The sequence below is a fragment of the Hypanus sabinus genome, chromosome 18, assembly GCF_030144855.1.
Source record: "Hypanus sabinus isolate sHypSab1 chromosome 18, sHypSab1.hap1, whole genome shotgun sequence".
Lineage (NCBI taxonomy): Eukaryota > Metazoa > Chordata > Chondrichthyes > Myliobatiformes > Dasyatidae > Hypanus > Hypanus sabinus.
Genome location: NC_082723.1, coordinates 83,516,247 through 83,532,097, shown reverse-complemented (window position 1 = coordinate 83,532,097; position 15,851 = coordinate 83,516,247). Strand labels below are relative to the sequence as shown.

Below are 15,851 nucleotides of genomic sequence, written 5' to 3'. Positions count from 1 at the left end.
CAGCTCAATACTTGGTCCTGTGCTAACTCCTGGCTCTCTCTCACACTCCCTGTCCATCTGCTACCGACAGTGATCCACCATGTTCCTCTGGACATCAACACATCCCATCTCTAATTTCCTGCGGTAACCTTAAGACAACACGATTCAGTATATTTTACACTCCACAATGTACTTACAAGCATATTACAAAATCAACTTAAGTATCTTCATTATAAACTCTATAGATACAATATATACACGTTTACACATCCCAATTACTAAAGAAATGGAACATTCTCCAGTGTATGTCGGGAAGTCACCAAAAAACCAACTGATTAGAAGAATATACTGGGGGGTGGGAGAGTTACTGAAGTGCACACAGTCATCAGAATGAAAGCAACCTGTCGAAGGAGGAAGGGTGAAGGAGAGAGAGAAAGAGATACAGACAGAGAGAGAGAGAGAGAGTGTGTGTGTGTGTGTGTGTGTGTGTCCGATTACTGAGCGCTCTCCATCACAAGTATAACACTAACTGCTCATGAAGATGTGATAGCTGCTGTCTTATCCAGGCCACTATCCACCCCAGCATTGGAGTCCAGGCTGAGACCCGCACCCACAGCCCCCCAGCCTCTCACCTGATCTGACGTTACTCAACTGTGCCTTGTCCCTGAGCCATTCTTCAGTTGCTACCACCTGCTCTGCCGTCATTCTCCTGTCTCTGAACGCCCTTCCTCTTTCACTGATCCTCCTCCTGGTCTCCAAGCACTTGGTCTCTCTCACCGGGACAACAAAGTTGCGCATGCGCTCGCTGACGATGGCGGAGAACAGAACCACGTGACCACCGTGTGGATTCCCGCGCAAATTGGGGCAAGAAAATCCGCGACCTCTGAAAATCTGCCACGCGAAGGTCAGGACACTGAAGTGGATGCGAGAGTAAGTTCTCAAAATGGGCCAGACTCTAAATAAATCAGGACCAAATACGCTATTATGGAAAATGTGTAAAGAATTCCCTGAAAACGAGACAGATTTACAGAGACTGAGCGCGCGGATGAATAAGAAGTTGGGGAATGAATTTTGGCCATTAGGGGGAACTTGGGATTTTGAGAAGTGTAAACGAGCAGAGAGACAGGTGTGGCAACAGAATGTCTCACAGAAATGGAAAGATCTAATTACGCGTGGTATACCGTGACCAGCAGACTTAATGAGCGCTCCCGCAAGACCTCCTGGGAGGTGAATGCAAGAAATAGAAAGATACCCATCAATGATAGTAATGGAAAACCCAGGGGCTGGTCGGTACTGAAGGCCTTATGTGAAATCTATGATGAACAGCGAAGGATTGATGATCGTAATGTACAATTTGGTGATAAAAGGCCAGCACCGGATATGACTGGGCTGCAGACCCTATTTGACCCTAATGAGGACACTGAGGAGGAGGAGGAGCAGCAGGTCCCTTCGTTGGTGAGGGCTGCGAATCCCGCCCCACCTGTACCTTCGGAGCCTTCCGCCCCCCTGTGCCCTTGACCCATGATCGCCCCCCCCCCCCCCCGCCATGCACTCCCGACTTCCCTTTTCGGGATTGTCAGCTCCGGTGCAGGAGTTCCAGATGACCGAAGAACTCCCCACTTGCTATAACCACCATGAGTCCTTTTTCAGATTTGCGGTAACCCCCAATTTGGGCGTCAACCTGGCAGGAAGGGACATACTCTGTCGTCACTGTCACCTGCACCAATGATGGTCTCAACCTGACCAAACCTCCTACCCATTGGGCGTTCTGGCTTCACATTCCCCCTCAATGGTGGGCGTTGGACTTCGCCCACCTCCCCTCCAGTTCGCCAGTCGCCCTCGAGTCCCCATACACTCCCCATGTGACCTTTGCGTACGACCCTTCAGGACGCTCAGAGGTCTTGTCAGCCTTATTCGCCCCACACTTGGGAACTGAATTCCCAATTTCAGTCTTTGCCATTGTGACTGCAGAGGCAGGGGTAGCCTTAGCCGCCTATATCCCTGACTTCCTGTGGCAGCAGTCCCCTGGAATAAGCCCTCATATAACCCTCCGCGTAAATGAGGGTCACGCAGCTAAGGAATTAGGCTCTGCCGTCTTTAGGGTGCTGCAGCAGGCAGGCCCTTCTCTGATAGGAAACCCGCAGGAAGTGGAAAGTGGTAGCATTCTTTTCTTCAACAAGCAATGTGACACCTCAGGAACCCTGCACCACCATCAGCCTCCGACTGACCCCTGCTGTGAACCCCCCCCCCCAGATATGGGCAACTTCCAAGACCGACGTAGGCCTTACCCCAGTAGCCCCCGTCCAGATACAGGTAAAGCCTAACTCACGATTGCCCCGGATCCCGCAGTACCCTCTCAAAGCGGAAGCCGTTCAGGGCGTCCACCCGCTTATTACCTCCTTCTTAGAACAGGGCGTCTTGGTCCCCTGCCTTTCGCCCTGTAATACCCTGATCTTAGCGGTGCCAAAGCCCAGATGCCCTGAGTGGTGCCTTGTACAAGATTTAAGGGCAATTAATGACATAATCCCTCCCCTACATGCCGCCGTCCCCAAACTCGCAACCATTCTGGGCCAGATACCCGCCACTGCACGATGGTTCACCATTATAGATTTACAACACGCTTTCTTCTCCATACCCTTACCTGAAGATTCACGCTACTTACATAAGAACATAAGAGATAGGAGCAGGAGTAGGCCAATCGGCCCCTCAAGCCTGCTCCTCCATTCAACAAGATCATGGCTGATCCAATCTTAACTCTAGTTATCACCAAATCCCACAAGGCAACAGTGCCAACCACCAGGGCACCATGCCACCCATCTTATTTTATTATTCATCCCGCCCAAACCCACGTGGTCACCCGGGGGAAAAAAAAACGATTTGCCAATTGAGGAGAAAAAATCTGGAAAATTCCTCTCCGACCCACCCAGACTATCGAAAACTGGCCCAGGAGATCACATGGCTGATCTAAACCTAGCCTCATGTCCACTTACCTGCTCACTCACCGTATCCCCTAATGCCATTTTTATCCAGGAAAATGTCTATCTCCGTTTTGAATTTATTGAGTGTAGTAGCTTCCACAGCTCTCTGGGGCAGTAAATTCCACAGCCCCACTACCCACTGAGTGAAGAAATTTCTCCCCATCTCAGTCCTGGAACGGCATCCCCTTATTTTAAGATTATGCCCCCTAGTCCTAGTTTCACCCATCATTGGGAACATTCTCCCCGCATCCACCCGATCAAGCCCCTTCACAATCTTATATGTTTCAATAAGATCGCCTCTCATTCTTCGGAACTCCAATGAGTAGAGTCCCAGTCTACTCAACCTCTCATCATACATCGACCCACCCATCCCCAGAATTAACCTAGTGAACCTTCTCTGCACTGCCTTGAGAGCCAGTATGTCCTTTCTTAAATATGGACACCAGAACTGCACGCAGTACTCCAGGTGTGGTCTCACCAATACCCGGTACAACTGCAGTAAGACCTCCCTGTTCTTATACTCCATCCCCCTAGCAATAAAAGCCAGCATTCCATTGGCCTTCTTGACCACCTGCTGCACTTGCATACTAACTTTTTGTGTTTCCTGCACCAGGACCCCCAGATTCCTTTGCACAGAAGCACTTTCCAGTTTCTCTCCATTTACATAATAACTTGCTCTATTATTTTTCCTGCCAAAGTGCAAGACCTCACACTTGTCAGTATTATATTTCATCTGCCAAATGTCTGCCCAATCACTCAGCCTATCTATGTCCCCCTGCAGGGTTTCAATGTCCTCCGCACACATTACACTCCCTCCCATCTTTGTGTCATCAGCAAACTTCAATATGTTGCACTTAGTCCCTTTCTCCAAATCATTAATATAGATTGTAAAGAGTTGGGGTCCCAACACCGACCCCTGCGGAACACCTCTAGTCACCAACTGCCAGTCTGAGAATAAACCATTTATCCCAACTGTCTGTTTTCTGTTAGAAAGCCAATCCTCCACCCATGCCAGAATATTATCCCCAATCCCATGATTTTTTACTTTAAGTAATAATCTTTGGTGTGGCACCTTGTCAAATGCCTTTTGGAAGTCCAAATACACACATCCACTGGTTCCCCTTTATCTACCCGATATGTTATGTCCTCAAAGAACTCCAACAAATTTGTCAAACATGACTTCCCTTTTGTAAAGCCATGCTGACTTTGTCCTATTAAGCTATGTTTATGCAAATGCCCTATTACTGTTTCCTTAATTATCCTCACCTTCCCTAAAAACTCAGCACTCATCCAGTATGTTGATGACCTGCTTTTGGCTAGCGACACTCAGTAATCCTGTAAGGAGAACACAGACTATCTCCCACTTATCCGATGACTCTCCCGTTAGTAAAGGCAATGCCAGAATAGACCTGGCAGCCAAGCAAGCCTCCACTCTGACACTCACCTCGACCAGGAGGGAATGTGTATGTTGTTGTTAAAAGCATGGTGGTCCCCCAGTTTGAATGAGGCAGTGGAGAGATGGGCAAAGGGTTGCTTAATTTGCCAAAAAGTAAACCGGGGTAAATCTATTAGATGTGATAAAGGGTGCAACCCAACCCCAGCAGGACCGTTTGACACATTACAAATGGACTTTATTGAGTTACCTAAGGTAAGTTGTTATAAGTAATGTTTAGTTATAATCGACGTCTTTAGTAAATGGATTGAAGCCTTCCCCACAACGAACAAAAAGGCTTCCACGGTAGTGCGGATGCTACTGAAAGAAGTTATTCCTCGTTTCGGTATCCCACAAAGACTATCATCTGATAACGGCCCGCACTTCATTGGGAAAGTAAACAAAGAACTCTGCGAAATACTAAAGATTGAACAACAATTCCGCTGTGCCTATCACCCCTGAGCCGTAGGAATCGTGGAACGTGCAAATGGCACCCTGAAGGACAAACTAACTAAATTGACCCTTGAAACAGGACTAAATTGGCTTAAAGTCCTTCCCCTGGCACTGTATCATATGCGCATTACACCTCAAACCGGTACCGGGCTAACTGCTGCTGAAATAGTTTACAGGCGCCCAAACAGAACCCCATGGGGCAGTGACAACAACCCCCCGCCAATACAAGTAGACCTACAAATGATGGGCGAGGAACTGCAGTGTTACCTCAAGCATTTAACTTTGTCTCTTAAGTCCCTACACAATCAGGTGAAGGAAGCCTCAAGACCTGTTCCTGACAGAGAAGGCGAGTGGCAGGGAGCAGAACCAGGAGACTGGGTGTTAATAAGGAACTGGGATCGACCCAAGCTGGGACCCCGGTGGAAAGGACCGTACCAGGTCCACCTGCAGACCCCCTCTGCTGTCAAAGTGAAGGGACATGAACGTTGGATTCATCTGAGCGATTGCAAGCGCTGGACCTCGGACTCGCTAGAAACCACAGATAAATGAAGGAACTGATAAACGGACTTGATTGAACTGTTGTGTGTTTAAGTTCATTTTTTCATGTGGTGTCATATCGTGCTCTGGCAATGGGAGGTAGGATGCTCTTGGTTATCTATATTCTTTTAGGGATAGTGGGGTATAGGACAGAGGTTGAGGGACAACTGGACGAGGAACCAAAACCCCTAAAAGGATCGAAGGGGGACATTTCAAGGCAGAAAAGGGATTGGGGCTTCCCCAAAGGCCCCACCCTTGAAAGACCCTCCTCGGAGTTTATAAGTGGCAACTATTTCCACAACGTGCACAAACAACTGTATGACACTTCAACCATTGTTTGCTATCCCCACCCCGCCAGTGTCTCCTCGCTCTTTACCGTTTTCCCCCACTGGGACCGAGCTGATCAGCCTTTCCAATGTGCCCCCGCCAGCGAAACATTGCCTGAGGGGAAGAGAGTGGAACTCACCTATGACTCTTCCATGGCCCCGGTCGCGGACTGTTTATTCCCCCCGTCCAACAGGTGGATGAGAAAAGATCTCTGGTGGGAGGGGAATCCCAAGTCCCCGAAAGGTGACCGAGTATATGAGAACTGCTTCTTCGGAACAGGGTGGGGGTGTTCAGACGTGTATGTCTCAAAAAACGTCGCCTGCCTCTCCAAGCCCTGTAGGAAAAGGGAGTGTCACCCCACTAAGGACCCCTTAGGGATCTCTTGCTCTTGCCATGAGACAAAGTGCCAGTCCCTGGCCAAGTGGGGTGCAACTTCTTTGTGGGGAGGGGAACCGCACCCACCTCCGAGACAACGATCAAGTATTCCTATGACCAAACAAGTGTACGCCCCTGCCGGTATAGCAGAATGGAGTGATACCGTACACCTGAAGGGTGAGGGTTGCACTGAGACCATGTATACCCTCCCGGGGTATTTTTTTCTTCTATAACGGCATTGCCACCAACTTCCTGAAGTACCCTTACCCTTCCTCGGTGGCCTATGGCACCCTCCTCCCTATAGCGGTCCCTTGACCTGGAACTTGGGATCCCTCACGCCGCCCGCCTGGGAGGTACAACAGAGAGGTCTCCCAGGAATTCTGTGCAGATTACCGAATCTTGACCACCCTAACCGCAGATCAGGTGGCCGGATATGGGGCAGCTGGCTTTTTCTCTTTGGGGGCATCAGGAGCCGCTATGGCGGACCACAATCGTAACTACCTGGCCTGTGGTCTCATGAGCCTCGGGAACGCCACCAGGGGAGCATTAAGACTCATGACTGACAGCCTTAACCAACTGCGGCTCTTCTCCATGCAAAACCGCTATGCACTTGATTATTTCCTCGCCAGGGAGGGAGGGCTCTGTGCTACCTCCCTGAGAACCACGAACCATTACTGTTGCTATGCTGCTCATGAGAGAGATGGAAAACATGCAAGAACATCTGTTACAGATAAGAGAGGGAAGAGAGACTGTTGACTTACTATATTATGACTTCTGCAAGGGTTATTTATCTTCTACTATTTTGCTCATTAACATTCCTCAGTGGGCTGGAATTCAAAATTGATTGATAGCTGAGACCCCGTGAGTAGGGATAAAAGACAGGTCTGGAGAGACACCCTTCAGGCACACCAGTGGACACTGATTGAGTTGGAACCCACAGGAACGGTGGGGGCATCGGAGACCGAACCAGGAGATCGGTCAGTTAAAGCTTATAGTGTTACAGCAGGGCCGGTGGGAACTTGTGTGTGTGTCCACTCATGCCAGAGTGACGAGTCCACCACAGAAGAACGGTCTAGCTGAACGACAGAAGGTCATAACTGAATGGCCACTACGACACGACGGATTAAGAAAGGAGTAAAAGGTTTGCCTGCCGCAGCTGTTACTGTTACATCTCGCTCGCTCTCTGTGTCTCTCCAACGATTATAACACTCATGAACTGAACCTTATGCTTTTCTATGACAATTCATTTACCCCTAGACACCGGTAGAGCTTGTTTATTATTACTTATTATTATTCCTACACTTTTAGGTTTATTATCGCTAACTTGTGTTATATATATTTTTTCATTATTGGTATTGTTTTGCTTATTTTACTAATAAACACCTTTGAATACAGTACCACCAGACTCCAACGGATTCTTCTTTCTCTGCTGGTCAGACACCCGGTTACGGGGTACGTAACAATAAATATATATTTCAAATTTACTATGTTGTCTGCGAATAGAATTATTCCGTTAACTTTTATTTATTTTTCTATTTGTGTAACTGGGTGAAAATATTGACCTTAATCAGTAGCAGTGATGAGCTGCATTGAACCTCAGCCACCCCGTTGTGGGCACTGAACTTCAAATTTCAAAAGCCGGAGTATTCTAGGAACTGAAAATCACTCTGAAGCTATTCACTCCCCTCAGCCATAGGGATGCCAGACATCCGGCATTTGAACACTCCGTTCGGCGCCATCTTTTTGGGTCTGACCAAAAAACTTTAATAAATTACCTCAGATGTTCTTAAAACAGTGGGAACTGAAAGCTATAATACGGATTCGGAGCAAGAAGGCTGTGAGTGGACGACTCAGGATTTCCAGGCGAAGGCATTCGGTAACTCGGGGAAGAGTGAAACAAGACTGCGCAAGCGCGTGACGTCAGCCCGACTGTTAGTAACCTATGTCCTCTTTGGAAATTTGGAACTGGCTATTTCAACAATCTGTGAGATATCTTGTAAATATGCCGTTGATTAAGCATTCTTGTTCTGTTAAATAATTGACTTGGGGTAAAGTGTTTAAAAAACCGTTAACTTGACGTAATTGCACTACCACGTGACCCCCGATTCGTTAAAATTCAAAGGCGAAGTTTGCTCCGGATTTTTAAAAAATGTTTTAAAATGAAGCCGAGACGGCTGCCGACATGTAAAAGTGGAGCGAGAAGTTGGAAGTTAATAAAACAGCGCAGCCCAGCAATTGCAGAGACGGTCGTCGGAAACTTTGTTAAACTGACAAAACGGGACAATTCAGGTTTTAGAAAGAGTGAGTACCGGCTGATAGTAATCGTTAAACTATCGGATATGTCTGTCTACATCGGAACTATTGAACGAGTTTGATGACCCCACGGGTAATTGCCTCATGTATACTGAACAGGATTGTGAAGCAAATGAAATTGCACAGGGCTTTGGGTTTCATCAGTGGAATCCTTGTCCCTGTTCTTCTTCAGGGGTGTGTGAGACAGGGCTGGTTTCAGTCATACTCAAACACTACCCAGTCCGTCTTGGACTTGACCTTGCCTTTCTCAATGTATTTGTCGAAGTAGACAGTGACGGATATCCATGAAAATTCCTTCACTCAATTTTGAAAGTGACAAAGGTACTGAAGTTCTAGATGCTTGATGAGATCACATTTACTTCACTGGTTGCAGTCTTACTTTGTTGAAACCATTCTATAAGAACTACTGGTAAATGCTGAAAAGGCAGGTTTCATTAATGAATGACATTCTGTAGCGTCTGAGCACATCTTGCTCAACTCATCATTTGCTGTCCTTCATATCCTGACAAAAACAAGGAGCAGATATTGGAAGACGAGTACAAGTAGATTCTGGATAGTCATTCATCAACTGACAGTCACAAGATGCAAACCACTCCTTCAAATTTGAGGGTATTAAAAGAAAATTACAAAATGATATAATGTTCTATGATTCTAACACAGAAACAGGCCTTTTGGCCCTTCTTGGCTGTGCCGAACCATTTTTCTGCCTAGTCTCACTGACCAGCACCTGACCCATATCCCTCCATACACCTCTCATGTACCTGTCCAAGTTTTTCTTAAATGTTAAAAGTGAGCCTGCATTAACAACTTCATCTGGCAGCTCATTCCACACTCCCACCACTCTCTGTGTGAAGAAGCCCCCCCCCCTCCCCATGTTCCCTTCAAACATTTCCCCCTTCACCCTTAACCCATGTCCTCTGGCTTTTTTCTCCCCTAGCCTCAGTGGAAAAAGCCTGCTTGCATTCACTCTATCTATACCCAGCATAATTTTATATACCTCTATTAAGTCTCCCCTCATTCTTCTACACTCCAGGGAATACCCTATTCCCTAACCTATCCTAAACTATTCTAAAGAAATTCCTCCTCCTAATGGCCCAATATCCTGAGGCTATGTCCTCTGGTCCTAAACTATAGGAAACATCCACTGTCTGCTGCAGGTCTTTTAATATTCAACAGGTTTCAATGAGATCTCCCCTCATTCCTTCTAAACTTGAGTGAGTACAGGCCCAGAGCCACCAAACTCTTCTCCTACATTAACCCTTTCCTTCCTGGGATCATTCCAGTGAACCTCCTCCAAACCCTCTCCAAAGTCAGTGGGATGATCAATACCTTATAAAGCTTCACATTAAAACATTCTAATATTCTCCTCAAAATGAATGCTAACATTGCAATTCCCTGCCTTCATTACTGATTAAACCTGTAAGTTAACCTGTAGAAAATCCTGCACAAGAACTTGAAAATCCCTTTGCAAGTCTAAATTTTCAATTTTCTCCCCGCTGAGAAAATAGTCTGCACCTTTTACCCTTTGACTAAAGTGTATGACCATACACTTCCCGACATTGTATTCTATCTTGCAGGCGCGAGTGACGTCAGCGTCGAGCGCACACTTTAAAAGGCAGGACTTCTTTTCAGAGCGGGCAGACTCGAGGGGCCGAATGGTCTACTTCTGCACCTATTGTCTATATTGTCTATCTCCCCTTCTTTGCCCATTCTCTAAATCTGTCTAAATCCTTCAGTTGACTCCATGCTTCCTCAACATGCACCTCTACCTATCCTCACATCATCGCCAAGCTTGGACATAAAGCCATCAATTTCTTCATTGGGATAGAACATGAGAAGAAGCAGTCCCAATACCAAGCCTTGTGGATCACCACTAGTCAGCGGCAGATAACCAAACCTCTGTCCTTTTTTCCAACTCTTTGTCACCTGCCAGTCAGCAGATCTTCATGCTCATACCTTTCTTGACATATCGTGGGCTCTGAACTTGTTATGCTGCCTCTTGTGTGACACCTTGTCAAAGGCTTTTTGAAAATCCAAGTAAAGAAAATTCGCTCCTTTCTCTATCCTGCTTGTTATTTCCTCAAACAATGCAAAAAAAAATGTCAAGCAAAATTTCCACTTGAGGATACCATGTTAAGTTTGGTCTATTTTGTCATTCGCCTTTAAGTATATGGAAATTTCATCCATGATAATGGACTCCAACACCTATCTAATCACTGAATTCAGTCTAACTGGTCCATAATTTCTCTTTTTCTGCCTCTGACCCATCTTGGAGAGTGCAGTGATATTTGCAATTTTCTAGTCCTCCAGAATTATGTAATGCTTGAAAGATCATTATTAACAAATCCATAATCTGTTTAACTGCATCTTTCAGAACCCTGAGGTATCTTCAGACCTTTCAGCTCCCCAACCACATTATCCTTAATAAGTGCATCTACAGTCACTTCTGCTCCCTGACAGTGAAGCAGAAAAGTACCACACCAGCATTTCTTTTCCAGTTGTCCAATAAGCAGTATTAAATCTTTTTCACTCTTCATACATCTGGGGAAAAAAAACTTCTGGTATTCTCTTTCAGATTATTGACTAGCTTACCTTCATACTTCGGGCAGGTGGGGCTCGTCAGCCTTGGATGGCAGCCCGCCTGGGAGAAGGAAACTCGTGATTTTAAACATACGCTGCCCTGCAGCCATACCCACCCTATGGAAAGGCTTTGGGAGTGACCCCCAAGGAAGAAATCGTGCAGGGTCCCTAAAGCAGTTCAATGTTGTTTATAACTTCACTCTGGCAACCTCTGTATCGGCGCTTGCCCTTCCCTTGGACTACATCAGTGACGTGGAGATGCGAAACCTGCTGCATGGGCAACAGCTGGTTCTTCAAATCTTCCCGCCCAGGCTTGCACCCTGGAGAGGACAAAGTGCACCAGAAGCCTAAACCCATGATCCCCTGGGATCCACAGTCGCCTATTACTACCTTCCTATTTCATCAATTTTCTCCTTTATGGTTAGTTTAATTGTCATTTGGCTTTAAAAAGCTTTCCAATCCTACTTCCTCAGATTTTTGCTATATTGTATCTCCTCACTTTTCAAGTATCCCACTTTTTTAAAAAAATTGAAGGATTATGTGCATCAGTTTTGAAGGAAGTATGGCAGTTATTTTTAAAAATGAATTGTGAATTGGTGAACAAGTGAGAATTGAACAACATATTGCTATAAAATCATCAAAATGATGTGTAATTGTTGTAGTAGAATGGTTCACTTATTATCTATTGGATTCTATATTGAGCAGCTCCCTGAAATAGTGTTGATAGAAAATTAGAATAAATACCTCGTTACAAGCTGTTTAATGCCAACTTACAGTTTATGGTGAAAAATTACTGCATCACAATAAATGCTGCTGAATTAAACTCAAATAAACAACTTGCCCCACAGATTGTAATGACAATCATGTTATACTTTGAGTACTATTTTTCTTTTACAGTGACTAGCTCAGAATCTCACAAGTATGATTTGTTGCCCGCTTTCTTGATTTGGCCAAAACGAAATGGATTCTGAGGTCACTAATCCTTCTTATTATGCAGAGAACCATTCAACAGTGGGACAGAAACTGTCCTTGAGCCTGGTGACTGTGTTTTCAGGCTTTTGTATCTTCTCTCCAATGGGAAGGGATAGAAGAGAGAATGTCTTGGGTGGCTGGGCCTTTGATTATGTTGTCTGCTTTATCTAGGCCACTTTACCGAATACAGTCGATGCTTTTTATCAGTATATGGAGTAATTGCAAGCAGTCTAGTGAATCATATCATCCTTCAAGGGCAAGTATATTTATTTTTCAGTAAGGAGACTAAAGATGTACTTTATATTCTAACAATGTCCTATATAAGTTCGGCCAGTTATATTTACTCCTGTACTAAAATCCTTTCACGATAAATCTTAACATCTTTTGTCTCAGTTGCTTGCTGTTTCTGCACATGGGATTTCACTGCTTTTTGTACATGGGCTCCAGATATCTCATAACATCATTACACAATCTCTCACCATTATGGGTTACTTCACATTTTTGATGCTTTTCCATTTGTTCTTGCTCACTCAGTCAGCCAGTCTATTTCACATGAAGCTTCTCTACATCCTCCCGCCAACCCATTGTCCCACCTAATTTTGTACCTTCAGCAAATTTGGAAATATGACATCTGGTCCATTCAAACAATTGTGATAAGCAAAAACTAAAGTAGTGGTGTGTGCAGTATCTTATCAGTCATTTCCGGCCTGAGAAAGTTTGGCTATTTTTTGTTCTTGTCTTCTACCAGGTTAGCAATTTTCTGTTCCTGTCAAGATATGATATTTAAGTCTGCATGCTGAAACCTTGTACACCAACATCCTCTGTGGAAATAGAAATTCTTCTGTTAGAGAAGACTTGTAGAAACCCTTCTGAATATTCTTAAACACTGCATTTGCTGGTTCTCCCTTATTAATTCTACTGCCAGTATACTCCAGTTAAAGATGATGTTCCTTTCATAATTCCATATTCCACAAATTCCACCACTTTAGTTACAACTTACCCTGATGTTTTGAAACACTGAGAAATTGCAATGTGTCCATTAAAAGATTATAACTGTTAAAAAATCTATTTATTGAATTCCCATAAAAATGAACATATTTACATAATTACCAAAAATTCCACAAATACAAATTGTTAACAAATATACAATTCACCTTGATCTTCCCCTTTATATTTGCAGCCAAAGACTTTCCATTTGATACCCTGTGCTAGTTTAACACTGGCACAAATCTGCAGGTAGATTGCCCAGAATTTCTAGCAATTCCTGTACCACTGTCTCGTGGAAGTTAGTAAACGTGTTTTGGACTTCCACATTTGTGAGTTGGTTTTTATATTGGGAAGTGACAGTAAGAATCTGCGCTTATTTCTCAACAAATTTGCCCAAGTAAGTCACAAAAAGTGGATCAGTTATACATTAAGACCAGAGGCAGTCAGGGTGATGGTCAAATATTTTCTTACTACTTTTATTATTTGATGTAGCATCCCACTTGTACTGCTTTGCTGGATTCATAGAATCCTGTTCATCTGTGTCATAACTGAAGTTCTTTATGTGGTGATTGAAATTAATAGCAAGACAGGAAGCTACATCATTTTTATTATAATCTCAAAATAATAAACAGTCTTACAACAAGAAAATGCAAAGGATAGTTCCCTGAAAGTCAAAAATAGATAATTCTGGAACTAAACAGGTAAGACAGCATTTACAGAGGATTGCTAGCTTCACATTTCTGTACAGATTCTGCATGATCATAATAAGATCAAAAGATTTAGGAATAGAAGTAGGCCCTTCAACCCATCAAGACTGCCCCACTATTCAATCATGGGCTGATCCAATCTTTCCAGTCATTTCGAATCCCCTGCCTTTTTCCCATACTGTTTGATGCCCTGGCTAATGAACCTATCAATTTCTGCCTTAAATATACCCAATGTCTTGGCCTGCACAGCCGCTCATGGCAACAAGTTCCACAGATTTACCACCCTCTGACTAAAGTAATTTCTCCACATCTCTGTTCCAAATGGACGTCCTTCAGTCCTGAAATCGTGCCGTCTCGTCCTGAACTCCCCTATCATAGGAAATAACTTTGCTATATCTAATCTGTTCAGGTTTTTTAACATTCGGAATGTTTCTAAAATCCCCCCCCCCCCCTCATTCTCCTGAACTCCAGGGAATTCAGCCCAAGAGCTGCCAGACGTTCCACAAATTCCATTGATGGAATCATTCTTGTGAATCTTCTCTGAACCCTCTCCAATGTCAGTATATCCTTTCTAAAATAAGGAGCCCAAAACTACACACAATACTCCAAGTGTGGTCTCACAAGTGCGTTATAGAGCCTCAACATCACATCCCTAATCTATACCTCTAGAAATGAATGCCAACATTGCATTCACCTTCTTCACAAACGACTCAACCTGGAGGTTAACTTTTAGGGTATCCTGCACAAGGACTCCCAAGTCCCTTTGCATCTCTGCATTTTGAATACTCTTCCCATCTAAGTTATAGTCTGCCCGTTTAATTCTTCAACCAAAGTGCATGACCATACACTTTCCAACATTGTATTTCATTTGCTGCTACTTTGCACTAAACTATCTAAATCTCTCTGCAGGTTCTCTGTTTCCTTAACACTACTTGCTCCTCCACCTATCTTTGTATCATCAGCAAATTTAGCCACAAATCCACTAACCCCTTAGTCCAAATTCATTGTAAAAAGCAATGGTCCCAGCACCGACCCTGTGGATTTTCAGAATAGGATCCCGTTTTTTCCACTCTCTCTTTTCTCCTGATCAGCCATGCTAGTAACTTCCTTTGTAATTCCACATACCCTTATCTTGCAAACAGCCTCATTGCAGCACCTTGTCAAGGGCCATCTGAAAATCCAAGAACACCATATGTACTGCATATCCTTTGTCTCCCCTGTATGTAATTTCTTCAAAAAATTGCAATAGGTTAGTCGGGCAGGATTTTCCTTTCGGGAAAGCATGCTGGCTTTGGCCTATCTTGTCATGTGCCTCCAGATATTCTGTAATCTCATCCCTAACAATCAATTCCAACAACTTCCAAATCACTGATGTCAGGCTAACAGGGCTGTCGTTTCCTTTCTGCTGTCTCCCACCCTTTTTAAATAATGAATTAACATTTACTATTTTTCCAGTCATCGTACAGTGCCAGAATCTATCGATATTTGAAAGATCATTCTTAATGCCTCCACAATCTCTCCAGCTACTTCTTTCAGAACCTGAGGGTGCATTCCATCAGCTCCAGGAGACTTATCCACCCTCCTATCATGAAGCTTCCTGAGCACCCTCTCAGTTGTAATTTTCACTGCACATACTTCACTTCCCTGACACTCTTGAGTATACGGTATACTGCAGATGAGTAATTAATGAATAATTCCAACAATTTTCTGTTTTTATTTTAATAAACAATTACTCCTTCAGCCTCAGTGCTTTTAAACATGTTTGATTCAGTTATCGTCAAACAACTATCAGTTCATTGAAATAAGAATTTTTTAAGAAATAGAAGTTAAAATGTGGAATAAAAACAGGGCATTAATAAAATTACCTTATTATATTCTCTGATAAATGTCTTATTATAAGAACAGACCTTTTTCCTGACCTCACCTGTGCTTTATATAGTTGCAGAAAGTACAGTCATTGTACCTGTATTTCCTATTTGTACATGTGAAAGTAAACTTGACTAAATTAATAGCAGCATTTTTAAAACTACAGTTTTTTGAACATATTGCACAGTATTATAAATTTCTGGTAAACCTGGCACCCAGGGACTGTAGGAAATGGAACCACGCACAGTTTAAGCAGAATGTGGGAAATAGGATCGAGGTGAATTGAATGCAAACACAGAAGCTAGACACTGGACCTGGCAAATGTTACCTGGTGAGTCAGATATC

General features: G+C 44.0%; 1 long non-coding RNA gene across 1 annotated transcript; it reads left to right on the top strand.

Moving 5' to 3' along the window:
- The first annotated feature begins 8,077 nt into the window (after positions 1 to 8,077).
- LOC132377544 (uncharacterized) lies at positions 8,078 to 12,166 on the top strand. The gene is made up of 2 exons (XR_009506684.1): positions 8,078 to 8,382; positions 12,118 to 12,166. It is a non-coding gene; the product is annotated as an uncharacterized LOC132377544 (long non-coding RNA).
- The last annotated feature ends 3,685 nt before the right edge of the window (positions 12,167 to 15,851 follow it).